Raw genomic sequence first — 15,838 nt, 5'->3', positions numbered from 1 at the left:
GTGTTGGTTGGAGAGCACATCGGTTACGTGTGAGATGTGTAGCCAAGCAGTAATGGTGCGCCATAGCTGCAAATATTAGTCGGTAATATGAAGTGTTGTCAGCTTAAGCCTGATGATCCAGACGAGCGTAAGCACGAAGTACGCAAAACTACCGCTAGGCCGCGCCTCTTTAGCTCAGTGGCAGAGCACTGGTCTAGTAAACCAGGGGTCGTGAGTTCGATCCTCACAGGAGGCAAACGAATTTTCGAAATCAGTTGCGCGTCGTGGCCGTATAGCAAGCGGTGTCTGGAACGACGAACAATTAGCAACAGGTGTTTTATTTAGAATTACTCTCAGATGTGATTGAGGCGAATGTCGCAGATAAAGCATTTTCCAAAGCGGTACAGCGTAGGGTGGGAGGCGGCAGTCTGAATTATATTTTTTACATGTGTTTTTCAAATATCACAGAGCCTCTCGCGAGCGTCGTCGTCGTCGTCGTCGACGCCGCCGCTTCTGCAGAAGTAGCAAATCGCCATCGTAGCAAATGCGGCGAGGGACGCCCTGCCTTCGATTTCGAATGCACAAAGTGTGTGGTCTTGATTCCCAATCTCTACTTGGTCGGTCTCGTAAAGGCTTGCATGTAACGAATGGGTGGGAAGCAGCAAGAGGCAGCGGCTGTGTAGAACGAAAACACAATTCCTCAGCGGTATGAGCGTTTCGAGATGACACGAATGTAAGGAATACTTGGCGGCCAGTGACCGTGTGGCCTAATGGATAAGGCGTCGGACTTCGGATCCGAAGATTGCAGGTTCGAATCCTGTCACGGTCGTGTTTTTCCAATTCTGCAAAAGAAACACACCGTTTTAGTGTAGCTATTGAGCAGTACGAAATCGTCTGAATGTTGCTGTTGTCCATTTCCTGCTTGGAGATGCACTTGCGCTTGATACACACACAGCCAGAACGGTGTTATCTAGCGAAATGGTCGGCTGAGTGCCGTCACCGCGAGTTTTGGCTGGCATTTGCGCATCTAAGACAGCGTCGGAAAGTAACCCGTTCGGCTTCTGAGTCAAATCAAATATGTGTGTTAATTTTGACACCACTAGCGCTGCAGGTTTTCATGCAATTCCTGTACCTCTCAGAAATGATTATGAAATAAAACTGAAGTACGTGACGTGTGTGACGCTAGGAAAACATTAGGCAGCATGGAGAGATTCTGTATGGGACCACCCCACCGAAACGAGAACTGTGTGTCGTGCGACCCGACACGTAGTCACCGACGCAGCCCGGCTAGCTCAGTCGGTAGAGCATGAGACTCTTAATCTCAGGGTCGTGGGTTCGAGCCCCACGCTGGGCGGAACGTAATTTTGTTCCGCTGCAGATGTAAATTACCGTTTCTCTGATCAATGTGACGTAATGGAAATAGCAACTTAAAACTTTGCCTACGTCTCCATCAGTCGCAAGGAAGTGTATCTGAAGGTGAAGGTGATTTCGTAGACATGTGTCAAAGACATGTTCTGAAATGTAAGTGGTGTTGGTTGGAGAGCACATCGGTTACGTGTGAGATGTGTAGCCAAGCAGTAATGGTGCGCCATAGCTGCAAATATTAGTCGGTAATATGAAGTGTTGTCAGCTTAAGCCTGATGATCCAGACGAGCGTAAGCACGAAGTACGCAAAACTACCGCTAGGCCGCGCCTCTTTAGCTCAGTGGCAGAGCACTGGTCTAGTAAACCAGGGGTCGTGAGTTCGATCCTCACAGGAGGCAAACGAATTTTCGAAATCAGTTGCGCGTCGTGGCCGTATAGCAAGCAGTGTCTGGAACGACGAACAATTAGCAACAGGTGTTTTATTTAGAATTACTCTCAGATGTGATTGAGGCGAATGTCGCAGATAAAGCATTTTCCAAAGCGGTACAGCGTAGGGTGGGAGGCGGCAGTCTGAATTATATTTTTTACATGTGTTTTTCAAATATCACAGAGCCTCTCGCGAGCGTCGTCGTCGTCGTCGACGCCGCCGCTTCTGCAGAAGTAGCAAATCGCCATCGTAGCAAATGCGGCGAGGGACGCCCTGCCTTCGATTTCGAATGCACAAAGTGTGTGGTCTTGATTCCCAATCTCTACTTGGTCGGTCTCGTAAAGGCTTGCATGTAACGAATGGGTGGGAAGCAGCAAGAGGCAGCGGCTGTGTAGAACGAAAACACAATTCCTCAGCGGTATGAGCGTTTCGAGATGACACGAATGTAAGGAATACTTGGCGGCCAGTGACCGTGTGGCCTAATGGATAAGGCGTCGGACTTCGGATCCGAAGATTGCAGGTTCGAATCCTGTCACGGTCGTGTTTTTCCAATTCTGCAAAAGAAACACACCGTTTTAGTGTAGCTATTGAGCAGTACGAAATCGTCTGAATGTTGCTGTTGTCCATTTCCTGCTTGGAGATGCACTTGCGCTTGATACACACACAGCCAGAACGGTGTTATCTAGCGAAATGGTCGGCTGAGTGCCGTCACCGCGAGTTTTGGCTGGCATTTGCGCATCTAAGACAGCGTCGGAAAGTAACCCGTTCGGCTTCTGAGTCAAATCAAATATGTGTGTTAATTTTGACACCACTAGCGCTGCAGGTTTTCATGCAATTCCTGTACCTCTCAGAAATGATTATGAAATAAAACTGAAGTACGTGACGTGTGTGACGCTAGGAAAACATTAGGCAGCATGGAGAGATTCTGTATGGGACCACCCCACCGAAACGAGAACTGTGTGTCGTGCGACCCGACACGTAGTCACCGACGCAGCCCGGCTAGCTCAGTCGGTAGAGCATGAGACTCTTAATCTCAGGGTCGTGGGTTCGAGCCCCACGCTGGGCGGAACGTAATTTTGTTCCGCTGCAGATGTAAATTACCGTTTCTCTGATCAATGTGACGTAATGGAAATAGCAACTTAAAACTTTGCCTACGTCTCCATCAGTCGCAAGGAAGTGTATCTGAAGGTGAAGGTGATTTCGTAGACATGTGTCAAAGACATGTTCTGAAATGTAAGTGGTGTTGGTTGGAGAGCACATCGGTTACGTGTGAGATGTGTAGCCAAGCAGTAATGGTGCGCCATAGCTGCAAATATTAGTCGGTAATATGAAGTGTTGTCAGCTTAAGCCTGATGATCCAGACGAGCGTAAGCACGAAGTACGCAAAACTACCGCTAGGCCGCGCCTCTTTAGCTCAGTGGCAGAGCACTGGTCTAGTAAACCAGGGGTCGTGAGTTCGATCCTCACAGGAGGCAAACGAATTTTCGAAATCAGTTGCGCGTCGTGGCCGTATAGCAAGCAGTGTCTGGAACGACGAACAATTAGCAACAGGTGTTTTATTTAGAATTACTCTCAGATGTGATTGAGGCGAATGTCGCAGATAAAGCATTTTCCAAAGCGGTACAGCCAGTGCCGACGGTTTTTTCTTGTTTGTTTCGTCAAGTGTGAACGGCTTCATGTTTTTTAACTATTGTATCTCCTGTTTTTTAACCGCCATTCTGTTACTTGTCTGTCTCCCTTTCTTTCTTCTTGTACTGCTTATGGCTGAAGAGCGGAGTACACTGTTCCGCTGCCAGCCCACCTTGTATGGGGTGTCCAAATTACAATAAAGAAAAAAAAAAAAAAAAAAGCGGTACAGCGTAGGGTGGGAGGCGGCAGTCTGAATTATATTTTTTACATGTGTTTTTCAAATATCACAGAGCCTCTCGCGAGCGTCGTCGTCGTCGTCGTCGACGCCGCCGCTTCTGCAGAAGTAGCAAATCGCCATCGTAGCAAATGCGGCGAGGGACGCCCTGCCTTCGATTTCGAATGCACAAAGTGTGTGGTCTTGATTCCCAATCTCTACTTGGTCGGTCTCGTAAAGGCATGCATGTAACGAATGGGTGGGAAGCAGCAAGAGGCAGCGGCTGTGTAGAACGAAAACACAATTCCTCAGCGGTATGAGCGTTTCGAGATGACACGAATGTAAGGAATACTTGGCGGCCAGTGACCGTGTGGCCTAATGGATAAGGCGTCGGACTTCGGATCCGAAGATTGCAGGTTCGAATGCTGTCACGGTCGTGTTTTTCCAATTCTGCAAAAGAAACACACCGTTTTAGTGTAGCTATTGAGCAGTACGAAATCGTCTGAATGTTGCTGTTGTCCATTTCCTGCTTGGAGATGCACTTGAGCTTGATACACACACAGCCAGAACGGTGTTATCTAGCGAAATGGTCGGCTGAGTGCCGTCACCGCGAGTTTTGGCTGGCATTTGCGCATCTAAGACAGCGTCGGAAAGTAACCCGTTTGGCTTCTGAGTCAAATCAAATATGTGTGTTAATTTTGACACCACTAGCGCTGCAGGTTTTCATGCAATTCCTGTACCTCTCAGAAATGATTATGAAATAAAACTGAAGTACGTGACGTGTGTGACGCTAGGAAAACATTAGGCAGCATGGAGAGATTCTGTATGGGACCACCCCACCGAAACGAGAACTGTGTGTCGTGCGACCCGACACGTAGTCACCGACGCAGCCCGGCTAGCTCAGTCGGTAGAGCATGAGACTCTTAATCTCAGGGTCGTGGGTTCGAGCCCCACGCTGGGCGGAACGTAATTTTGTTCCGCTGCAGATGTAAATTACCGTTTCTCTGATCAATGTGACGTAATGGAAATAGCAACTTAAAACTTTGCCTACGTCTCCATCAGTCGCAAGGAAGTGTATCTGAAGGTGAAGGTGATTTCGTAGACATGTGTCAAAGACATGTTCTGAAATGTAAGTGGTGTTGGTTGGAGAGCACATCGGTTACGTGTGAGATGTGTAGCCAAGCAGTAATGGTGCGCCATAGCTGCAAATATTAGTCGGTAATATGAAGTGTTGTCAGCTTAAGCCTGATGATCCAGACGAGCGTAAGCACGAAGTACGCAAAACTACCGCTAGGCCGCGCCTCTTTAGCTCAGTGGCAGAGCACTGGTCTAGTAAACCAGGGGTCGTGAGTTCGATCCTCACAGGAGGCAAACGAATTTTCGAAATCAGTTGCGCGTCGTGGCCGTATAGCAAGCAGTGTCTGGAACGACGAACAATTAGGAACAGGTGTTTTATTTAGAATTACTCTCAGATGTGATTGAGGCGAATGTCGCAGATAAAGCATTTTCCAAAGCGGTACAGCGTAGGGTGGGAGGCGGCAGTCTGAATTATATTTTTTACATGTGTTTTTCAAATATCACAGAGCCTCTCGCGAGCGTCGTCGTCGTCGTCGACGCCGCCGCTTCTGCAGAAGTAGCAAATCGCCATCGTAGCAAATGCGGCGAGGGACGCCCTGCCTTCGATTTCGAATGCACAAAGTGTGTGGTCTTGATTCCCAATCTCTACTTGGTCGGTCTCGTAAAGGCTTGCATGTAACGAATGGGTGGGAAGCAGCAAGAGGCAGCGGCTGTGTAGAACGAAAACACAATTCCTCAGCGGTATGAGCGTTTCGAGATGACACGAATGTAAGGAATACTTGGCGGCCAGTGACCGTGTGGCCTAATGGATAAGGCGTCGGACTTCGGATCCGAAGATTGCAGGTTCGAATCCTGTCACGGTCGTGTTTTTCCAATTCTGCAAAAGAAACACACCGTTTTAGTGTAGCTATTGAGCAGTACGAAATCGTCTGAATGTTGCTGTTGTCCATTTCCTGCTTGGAGATGCACTTGCGCTTGATACACACACAGCCAGAACGGTGTTATCTAGCGAAATGGTCGGCTGAGTGCCGTCACCGCGAGTTTTGGCTGGCATTTGCGCATCTAAGACAGCGTCGGAAAGTAACCCGTTCGGCTTCTGAGTCAAATCAAATATGTGTGTTAATTTTGACACCACTAGCGCTGCAGGTTTTCATGCAATTCCTGTACCTCTCAGAAATGATTATGAAATAAAACTGAAGTACGTGACGTGTGTGACGCTAGGAAAACATTAGGCAGCATGGAGAGATTCTGTATGGGACCACCCCACCGAAACGAGAACTGTGTGTCGTGCGACCCGACACGTAGTCACCGACGCAGCCCGGCTAGCTCAGTCGGTAGAGCATGAGACTCTTAATCTCAGGGTCGTGGGTTCGAGCCCCACGCTGGGCGGAACGTAATTTTGTTCCGCTGCAGATGTAAATTACCGTTTCTCTGATCAATGTGACGTAATGGAAATAGCAACTTAAAACTTTGCCTACGTCTCCATCAGTCGCAAGGAAGTGTATCTGAAGGTGAAGGTGATTTCGTAGACATGTGTCAAAGACATGTTCTGAAATGTAAGTGGTGTTGGTTGGAGAGCACATCGGTTACGTGTGAGATGTGTAGCCAAGCAGTAATGGTGCGCCATAGCTGCAAATATTAGTCGGTAATATGAAGTGTTGTCAGCTTAAGCCTGATGATCCAGACGAGCGTAAGCACGAAGTACGCAAAACTACCGCTAGGCCGCGCCTCTTTAGCTCAGTGGCAGAGCACTGGTCTAGTAAACCAGGGGTCGTGAGTTCGATCCTCACAGGAGGCAAACGAATTTTCGAAATCAGTTGCGCGTCGTGGCCGTATAGCAAGCAGTGTCTGGAACGACGAACAATTAGCAACAGGTGTTTTATTTAGAATTACTCTCAGATGTGATTGAGGCGAATGTCGCAGATAAAGCATTTTCCAAAGCGGTACAGCGTAGGGTGGGAGGCGGCAGTCTGAATTATATTTTTTACATGTGTTTTTCAAATATCACAGAGCCTCTCGCGAGCGTCGTCGTCGTCGTCGACGCCGCCGCTTCTGCAGAAGTAGCAAATCGCCATCGTAGCAAATGCGGCGAGGGACGCCCTGCCTTCGATTTCGAATGCACAAAGTGTGTGGTCTTGATTCCCAATCTCTACTTGGTCGGTCTCGTAAAGGCTTGCATGTAACGAATGGGTGGGAAGCAGCAAGAGGCAGCGGCTGTGTAGAACGAAAACACAATTCCTCAGCGGTATGAGCGTTTCGAGATGACACGAATGTAAGGAATACTTGGCGGCCAGTGACCGTGTGGCCTAATGGATAAGGCGTCGGACTTCGGATCCGAAGATTGCAGGTTCGAATCCTGTCACCGTCGTGTTTTTCCAATTCTGCAAAAGAAACACACCGTTTTAGTGTAGCTATTGAGCAGTACGAAATCGTCTGAATGTTGCTGTTGTCCATTTCCTGCTTGGAGATGCACTTGCGCTTGATACACACACAGCCAGAACGGTGTTATCTAGCGAAATGGTCGGCTGAGTGCCGTCACCGCGAGTTTTGGCTGGCATTTGCGCATCTAAGACAGCGTCGGAAAGTAACCCGTTCGGCTTCTGAGTCAAATCAAATATGTGTGTTAATTTTGACACCACTAGCGCTGCAGGTTTTCATGCAATTCCTGTACCTCTCAGAAATGATTATGAAATAAAACTGAAGTACGTGACGTGTGTGACGCTAGGAAAACATTAGGCAGCATGGAGAGATTCTGTATGGGACCACCCCACCGAAACGAGAACTGTGTGTCGTGCGACCCGACACGTAGTCACCGACGCAGCCCGGCTAGCTCAGTCGGTAGAGCATGAGACTCTTAATCTCAGGGTCGTGGGTTCGAGCCCCACGCTGGGCGGAACGTAATTTTGTTCCGCTGCAGATGTAAATTACCGTTTCTCTGATCAATGTGACGTAATGGAAATAGCAACTTAAAACTTTGCCTACGTCTCCATCAGTCGCAAGGAAGTGTATCTGAAGGTGAAGGTGATTTCGTAGACATGTGTCAAAGACATGTTCTGAAATGTAAGTGGTGTTGGTTGGAGAGCACATCGGTTACGTGTGAGATGTGTAGCCAAGCAGTAATGGTGCGCCATAGCTGCAAATATTAGTCGGTAATATGAAGTGTTGTCAGCTTAAGCCTGATGATCCAGACGAGCGTAAGCACGAAGTACGCAAAACTACCGCTAGGCCGCGCCTCTTTAGCTCAGTGGCAGAGCACTGGTCTAGTAAACCAGGGGTCGTGAGTTCGATCCTCACAGGAGGCAAACGAATTTTCGAAATCAGTTGCGCGTCGTGGCCGTATAGCAAGCAGTGTCTGGAACGACGAACAATTAGCAACAGGTGTTTTATTTAGAATTACTCTCAGATGTGATTGAGGCGAATGTCGCAGATAAAGCATTTTCCAAAGCGGTACAGCGTAGGGTGGGAGGCGGCAGTCTGAATTATATTTTTTACATGTGTTTTTCAAATATCACAGAGCCTCTCGCGAGCGTCGTCGTCGTCGTCGTCGTCGACGCCGCCGCTTCTGCAGAAGTAGCAAATCGCCATCGTAGCAAATGCGGCGAGGGACGCCCTGCCTTCGATTTCGAATGCACAAAGTGTGTGGTCTTGATTCCCAATCTCTACTTGGTCGGTCTCGTAAAGGCATGCATGTAACGAATGGGTGGGAAGCAGCAAGAGGCAGCGGCTGTGTAGAACGAAAACACAATTCCTCAGCGGTATGAGCGTTTCGAGATGACACGAATGTAAGGAATACTTGGCGGCCAGTGACCGTGTGGCCTAATGGATAAGGCGTCGGACTTCGGATCCGAAGATTGCAGGTTCGAATGCTGTCACGGTCGTGTTTTTCCAATTCTGCAAAAGAAACACACCGTTTTAGTGTAGCTATTGAGCAGTACGAAATCGTCTGAATGTTGCTGTTGTCCATTTCCTGCTTGGAGATGCACTTGAGCTTGATACACACACAGCCAGAACGGTGTTATCTAGCGAAATGGTCGGCTGAGTGCCGTCACCGCGAGTTTTGGCTGGCATTTGCGCATCTAAGACAGCGTCGGAAAGTAACCCGTTTGGCTTCTGAGTCAAATCAAATATGTGTGTTAATTTTGACACCACTAGCGCTGCAGGTTTTCATGCAATTCCTGTACCTCTCAGAAATGATTATGAAATAAAACTGAAGTACGTGACGTGTGTGACGCTAGGAAAACATTAGGCAGCATGGAGAGATTCTGTATGGGACCACCCCACCGAAACGAGAACTGTGTGTCGTGCGACCCGACACGTAGTCACCGACGCAGCCCGGCTAGCTCAGTCGGTAGAGCATGAGACTCTTAATCTCAGGGTCGTGGGTTCGAGCCCCACGCTGGGCGGAACGTAATTTTGTTCCGCTGCAGATGTAAATTACCGTTTCTCTGATCAATGTGACGTAATGGAAATAGCAACTTAAAACTTTGCCTACGTCTCCATCAGTCGCAAGGAAGTGTATCTGAAGGTGAAGGTGATTTCGTAGACATGTGTCAAAGACATGTTCTGAAATGTAAGTGGTGTTGGTTGGAGAGCACATCGGTTACGTGTGAGATGTGTAGCCAAGCAGTAATGGTGCGCCATAGCTGCAAATATTAGTCGGTAATATGAAGTGTTGTCAGCTTAAGCCTGATGATCCAGACGAGCGTAAGCACGAAGTACGCAAAACTACCGCTAGGCCGCGCCTCTTTAGCTCAGTGGCAGAGCACTGGTCTAGTAAACCAGGGGTCGTGAGTTCGATCCTCACAGGAGGCAAACGAATTTTCGAAATCAGTTGCGCGTCGTGGCCGTATAGCAAGCAGTGTCTGGAACGACGAACAATTAGCAACAGGTGTTTTATTTAGAATTACTCTCAGATGTGATTGAGGCGAATGTCGCAGATAAAGCATTTTCCAAAGCGGTACAGCGTAGGGTGGGAGGCGGCAGTCTGAATTATATTTTTTACATGTGTTTTTCAAATATCACAGAGCCTCTCGCGAGCGTCGTCGTCGTCGTCGACGCCGCCGCTTCTGCAGAAGTAGCAAATCGCCATCGTAGCAAATGCGGCGAGGGACGCCCTGCCTTCGATTTCGAATGCACAAAGTGTGTGGTCTTGATTCCCAATCTCTACTTGGTCGGTCTCGTAAAGGCTTGCATGTAACGAATGGGTGGGAAGCAGCAAGAGGCAGCGGCTGTGTAGAACGAAAACACAATTCCTCAGCGGTATGAGCGTTTCGAGATGACACGAATGTAAGGAATACTTGGCGGCCAGTGACCGTGTGGCCTAATGGATAAGGCGTCGGACTTCGGATCCGAAGATTGCAGGTTCGAATCCTGTCACCGTCGTGTTTTTCCAATTCTGCAAAAGAAACACACCGTTTTAGTGTAGCTATTGAGCAGTACGAAATCGTCTGAATGTTGCTGTTGTCCATTTCCTGCTTGGAGATGCACTTGCGCTTGATACACACACAGCCAGAACGGTGTTATCTAGCGAAATGGTCGGCTGAGTGCCGTCACCGCGAGTTTTGGCTGGCATTTGCGCATCTAAGACAGCGTCGGAAAGTAACCCGTTCGGCTTCTGAGTCAAATCAAATATGTGTGTTAATTTTGACACCACTAGCGCTGCAGGTTTTCATGCAATTCCTGTACCTCTCAGAAATGATTATGAAATAAAACTGAAGTACGTGACGTGTGTGACGCTAGGAAAACATTAGGCAGCATGGAGAGATTCTGTATGGGACCACCCCACCGAAACGAGAACTGTGTGTCGTGCGACCCGACACGTAGTCACCGACGCAGCCCGGCTAGCTCAGTCGGTAGAGCATGAGACTCTTAATCTCAGGGTCGTGGGTTCGAGCCCCACGCTGGGCGGAACGTAATTTTGTTCCGCTGCAGATGTAAATTACCGTTTCTCTGATCAATGTGACGTAATGGAAATAGCAACTTAAAACTTTGCCTACGTCTCCATCAGTCGCAAGGAAGTGTATCTGAAGGTGAAGGTGATTTCGTAGACATGTGTCAAAGACATGTTCTGAAATGTAAGTGGTGTTGGTTGGAGAGCACATCGGTTACGTGTGAGATGTGTAGCCAAGCAGTAATGGTGCGCCATAGCTGCAAATATTAGTCGGTAATATGAAGTGTTGTCAGCTTAAGCCTGATGATCCAGACGAGCGTAAGCACGAAGTACGCAAAACTACCGCTAGGCCGCGCCTCTTTAGCTCAGTGGCAGAGCACTGGTCTAGTAAACCAGGGGTCGTGAGTTCGATCCTCACAGGAGGCAAACGAATTTTCGAAATCAGTTGCGCGTCGTGGCCGTATAGCAAGCAGTGTCTGGAACGACGAACAATTAGCAACAGGTGTTTTATTTAGAATTACTCTCAGATGTGATTGAGGCGAATGTCGCAGATAAAGCATTTTCCAAAGCGGTACAGCGTAGGGTGGGAGGCGGCAGTCTGAATTATATTTTTTACATGTGTTTTTCAAATATCACAGAGCCTCTCGCGAGCGTCGTCGTCGTCGTCGTCGTCGACGCCGCCGCTTCTGCAGAAGTAGCAAATCGCCATCGTAGCAAATGCGGCGAGGGACGCCCTGCCTTCGATTTCGAATGCACAAAGTGTGTGGTCTTGATTCCCAATCTCTACTTGGTCGGTCTCGTAAAGGCATGCATGTAACGAATGGGTGGGAAGCAGCAAGAGGCAGCGGCTGTGTAGAACGAAAACACAATTCCTCAGCGGTATGAGCGTTTCGAGATGACACGAATGTAAGGAATACTTGGCGGCCAGTGACCGTGTGGCCTAATGGATAAGGCGTCGGACTTCGGATCCGAAGATTGCAGGTTCGAATGCTGTCACGGTCGTGTTTTTCCAATTCTGCAAAAGAAACACACCGTTTTAGTGTAGCTATTGAGCAGTACGAAATCGTCTGAATGTTGCTGTTGTCCATTTCCTGCTTGGAGATGCACTTGAGCTTGATACACACACAGCCAGAACGGTGTTATCTAGCGAAATGGTCGGCTGAGTGCCGTCACCGCGAGTTTTGGCTGGCATTTGCGCATCTAAGACAGCGTCGGAAAGTAACCCGTTTGGCTTCTGAGTCAAATCAAATATGTGTGTTAATTTTGACACCACTAGCGCTGCAGGTTTTCATGCAATTCCTGTACCTCTCAGAAATGATTATGAAATAAAACTGAAGTACGTGACGTGTGTGACGCTAGGAAAACATTAGGCAGCATGGAGAGATTCTGTATGGGACCACCCCACCGAAACGAGAACTGTGTGTCGTGCGACCCGACACGTAGTCACCGACGCAGCCCGGCTAGCTCAGTCGGTAGAGCATGAGACTCTTAATCTCAGGGTCGTGGGTTCGAGCCCCACGCTGGGCGGAACGTAATTTTGTTCCGCTGCAGATGTAAATTACCGTTTCTCTGATCAATGTGACGTAATGGAAATAGCAACTTAAAACTTTGCCTACGTCTCCATCAGTCGCAAGGAAGTGTATCTGAAGGTGAAGGTGATTTCGTAGACATGTGTCAAAGACATGTTCTGAAATGTAAGTGGTGTTGGTTGGAGAGCACATCGGTTACGTGTGAGATGTGTAGCCAAGCAGTAATGGTGCGCCATAGCTGCAAATATTAGTCGGTAATATGAAGTGTTGTCAGCTTAAGCCTGATGATCCAGACGAGCGTAAGCACGAAGTACGCAAAACTACCGCTAGGCCGCGCCTCTTTAGCTCAGTGGCAGAGCACTGGTCTAGTAAACCAGGGGTCGTGAGTTCGATCCTCACAGGAGGCAAACGAATTTTCGAAGTCAGTTGCGCGTCGTGGCCGTATAGCAAGCAGTGTCTGGAACGACGAACAATTAGCAACAGGTGTTTTATTTAGAATTACTCTCAGATGTGATTGAGGCGAATGTCGCAGATAAAGCATTTTCCAAAGCGGTACAGCGTAGGGTGGGAGGCGGCAGTCTGAATTATATTTTTTACATGTGTTTTTCAAATATCACAGAGCCTCTCGCGAGCGTCGTCGTCGTCGTCGACGCCGCCGCTTCTGCAGAAGTAGCAAATCGCCATCGTAGCAAATGCGGCGAGGGACGCCCTGCCTTCGATTTCGAATGCACAAAGTGTGTGGTCTTGATTCCCAATCTCTACTTGGTCGGTCTCGTAAAGGCTTGCATGTAACGAATGGGTGGGAAGCAGCAAGAGGCAGCGGCTGTGTAGAACGAAAACACAATTCCTCAGCGGTATGAGCGTTTCGAGATGACACGAATGTAAGGAATACTTGGCGGCCAGTGACCGTGTGGCCTAATGGATAAGGCGTCGGACTTCGGATCCGAAGATTGCAGGTTCGAATCCTGTCACGGTCGTGTTTTTCCAATTCTGCAAAAGAAACACACCGTTTTAGTGTAGCTATTGAGCAGTACGAAATCGTCTGAATGTTGCTGTTGTCCATTTCCTGCTTGGAGATGCACTTGCGCTTGATACACACACAGCCAGAACGGTGTTATCTAGCGAAATGGTCGGCTGAGTGCCGTCACCGCGAGTTTTGGCTGGCATTTGCGCATCTAAGACAGCGTCGGAAAGTAACCCGTTCGGCTTCTGAGTCAAATCAAATATGTGTGTTAATTTTGACACCACTAGCGCTGCAGGTTTTCATGCAATTCCTGTACCTCTCAGAAATGATTATGAAATAAAACTGAAGTACGTGACGTGTGTGACGCTAGGAAAACATTAGGCAGCATGGAGAGATTCTGTATGGGACCACCCCACCGAAACGAGAACTGTGTGTCGTGCGACCCGACACGTAGTCACCGACGCAGCCCGGCTAGCTCAGTCGGTAGAGCATGAGACTCTTAATCTCAGGGTCGTGGGTTCGAGCCCCACGCTGGGCGGAACGTAATTTTGTTCCGCTGCAGATGTAAATTACCGTTTCTCTGATCAATGTGACGTAATGGAAATAGCAACTTAAAACTTTGCCTACGTCTCCATCAGTCGCAAGGAAGTGTATCTGAAGGTGAAGGTGATTTCGTAGACATGTGTCAAAGACATGTTCTGAAATGTAAGTGGTGTTGGTTGGAGAGCACATCGGTTACGTGTGAGATGTGTAGCCAAGCAGTAATGGTGCGCCATAGCTGCAAATATTAGTCGGTAATATGAAGTGTTGTCAGCTTAAGCCTGATGATCCAGACGAGCGTAAGCACGAAGTACGCAAAACTACCGCTAGGCCGCGCCTCTTTAGCTCAGTGGCAGAGCACTGGTCTAGTAAACCAGGGGTCGTGAGTTCGATCCTCACAGGAGGCAAACGAATTTTCGAAATCAGTTGCGCGTCGTGGCCGTATAGCAAGCAGTGTCTGGAACGACGAACAATTAGCAACAGGTGTTTTATTTAGAATTACTCTCAGATGTGATTGAGGCGAATGTCGCAGATAAAGCATTTTCCAAAGCGGTACAGCGTAGGGTGGGAGGCGGCAGTCTGAATTATATTTTTTACATGTGTTTTTCAAATATCACAGAGCCTCTCGCGAGCGTCGTCGTCGTCGTCGACGCCGCCGCTTCTGCAGAAGTAGCAAATCGCCATCGTAGCAAATGCGGCGAGGGACGCCCTGCCTTCGATTTCGAATGCACAAAGTGTGTGGTCTTGATTCCCAATCTCTACTTGGTCGGTCTCGTAAAGGCTTGCATGTAACGAATGGGTGGGAAGCAGCAAGAGGCAGCGGCTGTGTAGAACGAAAACACAATTCCTCAGCGGTATGAGCGTTTCGAGATGACACGAATGTAAGGAATACTTGGCGGCCAGTGACCGTGTGGCCTAATGGATAAGGCGTCGGACTTCGGATCCGAAGATTGCAGGTTCGAATGCTGTCACGGTCGTGTTTTTCCAATTCTGCAAAAGAAACACACCGTTTTAGTGTAGCTATTGAGCAGTACGAAATCGTCTGAATGTTGCTGTTGTCCATTTCCTGCTTGGAGATGCACTTGCGCTTGATACACACACAGCCAGAACGGTGTTATCTAGCGAAATGGTCGGCTGAGTGCCGTCACCGCGAGTTTTGGCTGGCATTTGCGCATCTAAGACAGCGTCGGAAAGTAACCCGTTCGGCTTCTGAGTCAAATCAAATATGTGTGTTAATTTTGACACCACTAGCGCTGCAGGTTTTCATGCAATTCCTGTACCTCTCAGAAATGATTATGAAATAAAACTGAAGTACGTGACGTGTGTGACGCTAGGAAAACATTAGGCAGCATGGAGAGATTCTGTATGGGACCACCCCACCGAAACGAGAACTGTGTGTCGTGCGACCCGACACGTAGTCACCGACGCAGCCCGGCTAGCTCAGTCGGTAGAGCATGAGACTCTTAATCTCAGGGTCGTGGGTTCGAGCCCCACGCTGGGCGGAACGTAATTTTGTTCCGCTGCAGATGTAAATTACCGTTTCTCTGATCAATGTGACGTAATGGAAATAGCAACTTAAAACTTTGCCTACGTCTCCATCAGTCGCAAGGAAGTGTATCTGAAGGTGAAGGTGATTTCGTAGACATGTGTCAAAGACATGTTCTGAAATGTAAGTGGTGTTGGTTGGAGAGCACATCGGTTACGTGTGAGATGTGTAGCCAAGCAGTAATGGTGCGCCATAGCTGCAAATATTAGTCGGTAATATGAAGTGTTGTCAGCTTAAGCCTGATGATCCAGACGAGCGTAAGCACGAAGTACGCAAAACTACCGCTAGGCCGCGCCTCTTTAGCTCAGTGGCAGAGCACTGGTCTAGTAAACCAGGGGTCGTGAGTTCGATCCTCACAGGAGGCAAACGAATTTTCGAAATCAGTTGCGCGTCGTGGCCGTATAGCAAGCAGTGTCTGGAACGACGAACAATTAGCAACAGGTGTTTTATTTAGAATTACTCTCAGATGTGATTGAGGCGAATGTCGCAGATAAAGCATTTTCCAAAGCGGTACAGCGTAGGGTGGGAGGCGGCAGTCTGAATTATATTTTTTACATGTGTTTTTCAAATATCACAGAGCCTCTCGCGAGCGTCGTCGTCGTCGTCGTCGTCGACGCCGCCGCTTCTGCAGAAGTAGCAAATCGCCATCGTAGCAAATGCGGCGAGGGACGCCCTGCC

At 48.5% G+C, this 15,838-nt stretch overlaps 31 non-coding genes across 31 annotated transcripts; all 31 read left to right on the top strand.

Moving 5' to 3' along the window:
- The first annotated feature begins 163 nt into the window (after positions 1–163).
- Positions 164–235, top strand: Trnat-agu. The gene has a single exon. It is a non-coding gene; the product is annotated as a tRNA-Thr (tRNA).
- Positions 236–735: 500 nt separating this feature from the next.
- Positions 736–808, top strand: Trnar-ucg. Its single transcript has one exon. It is a non-coding gene; the product is annotated as a tRNA-Arg (tRNA).
- A 452-nt stretch (positions 809–1,260) lies between these two features.
- Positions 1,261–1,333, top strand: Trnak-cuu. Its single transcript has one exon. It is a non-coding gene; the product is annotated as a tRNA-Lys (tRNA).
- A 337-nt stretch (positions 1,334–1,670) lies between these two features.
- Trnat-agu lies at positions 1,671–1,742 on the top strand. Its single transcript has one exon. It is a non-coding gene; the product is annotated as a tRNA-Thr (tRNA).
- A 497-nt stretch (positions 1,743–2,239) lies between these two features.
- On the top strand, positions 2,240–2,312 carry Trnar-ucg. Its single transcript has one exon. It is a non-coding gene; the product is annotated as a tRNA-Arg (tRNA).
- A 452-nt stretch (positions 2,313–2,764) lies between these two features.
- Positions 2,765–2,837, top strand: Trnak-cuu. The gene has a single exon. It is a non-coding gene; the product is annotated as a tRNA-Lys (tRNA).
- Positions 2,838–3,174: 337 nt separating this feature from the next.
- On the top strand, positions 3,175–3,246 carry Trnat-agu. Its single transcript has one exon. It is a non-coding gene; the product is annotated as a tRNA-Thr (tRNA).
- Positions 3,247–3,978: 732 nt separating this feature from the next.
- On the top strand, positions 3,979–4,051 carry Trnar-ucg. The gene has a single exon. It is a non-coding gene; the product is annotated as a tRNA-Arg (tRNA).
- A 452-nt stretch (positions 4,052–4,503) lies between these two features.
- Positions 4,504–4,576, top strand: Trnak-cuu. Its single transcript has one exon. It is a non-coding gene; the product is annotated as a tRNA-Lys (tRNA).
- Positions 4,577–4,913: 337 nt separating this feature from the next.
- Trnat-agu lies at positions 4,914–4,985 on the top strand. The gene has a single exon. It is a non-coding gene; the product is annotated as a tRNA-Thr (tRNA).
- A 497-nt stretch (positions 4,986–5,482) lies between these two features.
- Trnar-ucg lies at positions 5,483–5,555 on the top strand. Its single transcript has one exon. It is a non-coding gene; the product is annotated as a tRNA-Arg (tRNA).
- A 452-nt stretch (positions 5,556–6,007) lies between these two features.
- Trnak-cuu lies at positions 6,008–6,080 on the top strand. Its single transcript has one exon. It is a non-coding gene; the product is annotated as a tRNA-Lys (tRNA).
- Positions 6,081–6,417: 337 nt separating this feature from the next.
- Trnat-agu lies at positions 6,418–6,489 on the top strand. The gene has a single exon. It is a non-coding gene; the product is annotated as a tRNA-Thr (tRNA).
- Positions 6,490–6,986: 497 nt separating this feature from the next.
- On the top strand, positions 6,987–7,059 carry Trnar-ucg. Its single transcript has one exon. It is a non-coding gene; the product is annotated as a tRNA-Arg (tRNA).
- Positions 7,060–7,511: 452 nt separating this feature from the next.
- Trnak-cuu lies at positions 7,512–7,584 on the top strand. Its single transcript has one exon. It is a non-coding gene; the product is annotated as a tRNA-Lys (tRNA).
- Positions 7,585–7,921: 337 nt separating this feature from the next.
- Positions 7,922–7,993, top strand: Trnat-agu. Its single transcript has one exon. It is a non-coding gene; the product is annotated as a tRNA-Thr (tRNA).
- Positions 7,994–8,496: 503 nt separating this feature from the next.
- Positions 8,497–8,569, top strand: Trnar-ucg. Its single transcript has one exon. It is a non-coding gene; the product is annotated as a tRNA-Arg (tRNA).
- A 452-nt stretch (positions 8,570–9,021) lies between these two features.
- Positions 9,022–9,094, top strand: Trnak-cuu. The gene has a single exon. It is a non-coding gene; the product is annotated as a tRNA-Lys (tRNA).
- A 337-nt stretch (positions 9,095–9,431) lies between these two features.
- On the top strand, positions 9,432–9,503 carry Trnat-agu. Its single transcript has one exon. It is a non-coding gene; the product is annotated as a tRNA-Thr (tRNA).
- A 497-nt stretch (positions 9,504–10,000) lies between these two features.
- Positions 10,001–10,073, top strand: Trnar-ucg. Its single transcript has one exon. It is a non-coding gene; the product is annotated as a tRNA-Arg (tRNA).
- Positions 10,074–10,525: 452 nt separating this feature from the next.
- Trnak-cuu lies at positions 10,526–10,598 on the top strand. The gene has a single exon. It is a non-coding gene; the product is annotated as a tRNA-Lys (tRNA).
- A 337-nt stretch (positions 10,599–10,935) lies between these two features.
- On the top strand, positions 10,936–11,007 carry Trnat-agu. Its single transcript has one exon. It is a non-coding gene; the product is annotated as a tRNA-Thr (tRNA).
- A 503-nt stretch (positions 11,008–11,510) lies between these two features.
- On the top strand, positions 11,511–11,583 carry Trnar-ucg. The gene has a single exon. It is a non-coding gene; the product is annotated as a tRNA-Arg (tRNA).
- A 452-nt stretch (positions 11,584–12,035) lies between these two features.
- Trnak-cuu lies at positions 12,036–12,108 on the top strand. The gene has a single exon. It is a non-coding gene; the product is annotated as a tRNA-Lys (tRNA).
- Positions 12,109–12,445: 337 nt separating this feature from the next.
- Positions 12,446–12,517, top strand: Trnat-agu. Its single transcript has one exon. It is a non-coding gene; the product is annotated as a tRNA-Thr (tRNA).
- A 497-nt stretch (positions 12,518–13,014) lies between these two features.
- Trnar-ucg lies at positions 13,015–13,087 on the top strand. The gene has a single exon. It is a non-coding gene; the product is annotated as a tRNA-Arg (tRNA).
- Positions 13,088–13,539: 452 nt separating this feature from the next.
- On the top strand, positions 13,540–13,612 carry Trnak-cuu. Its single transcript has one exon. It is a non-coding gene; the product is annotated as a tRNA-Lys (tRNA).
- A 337-nt stretch (positions 13,613–13,949) lies between these two features.
- On the top strand, positions 13,950–14,021 carry Trnat-agu. The gene has a single exon. It is a non-coding gene; the product is annotated as a tRNA-Thr (tRNA).
- Positions 14,022–14,518: 497 nt separating this feature from the next.
- On the top strand, positions 14,519–14,591 carry Trnar-ucg. The gene has a single exon. It is a non-coding gene; the product is annotated as a tRNA-Arg (tRNA).
- Positions 14,592–15,043: 452 nt separating this feature from the next.
- Trnak-cuu lies at positions 15,044–15,116 on the top strand. The gene has a single exon. It is a non-coding gene; the product is annotated as a tRNA-Lys (tRNA).
- Positions 15,117–15,453: 337 nt separating this feature from the next.
- On the top strand, positions 15,454–15,525 carry Trnat-agu. The gene has a single exon. It is a non-coding gene; the product is annotated as a tRNA-Thr (tRNA).
- The last annotated feature ends 313 nt before the right edge of the window (positions 15,526–15,838 follow it).

Source organism: Schistocerca americana, unplaced genomic scaffold (genome assembly GCF_021461395.2).
Source record: "Schistocerca americana isolate TAMUIC-IGC-003095 unplaced genomic scaffold, iqSchAmer2.1 HiC_scaffold_147, whole genome shotgun sequence".
NCBI classification, from domain to species: Eukaryota; Metazoa; Arthropoda; class Insecta; order Orthoptera; family Acrididae; genus Schistocerca; species Schistocerca americana.
This window is presented reverse-complemented; position numbering and strand designations above follow the sequence as displayed.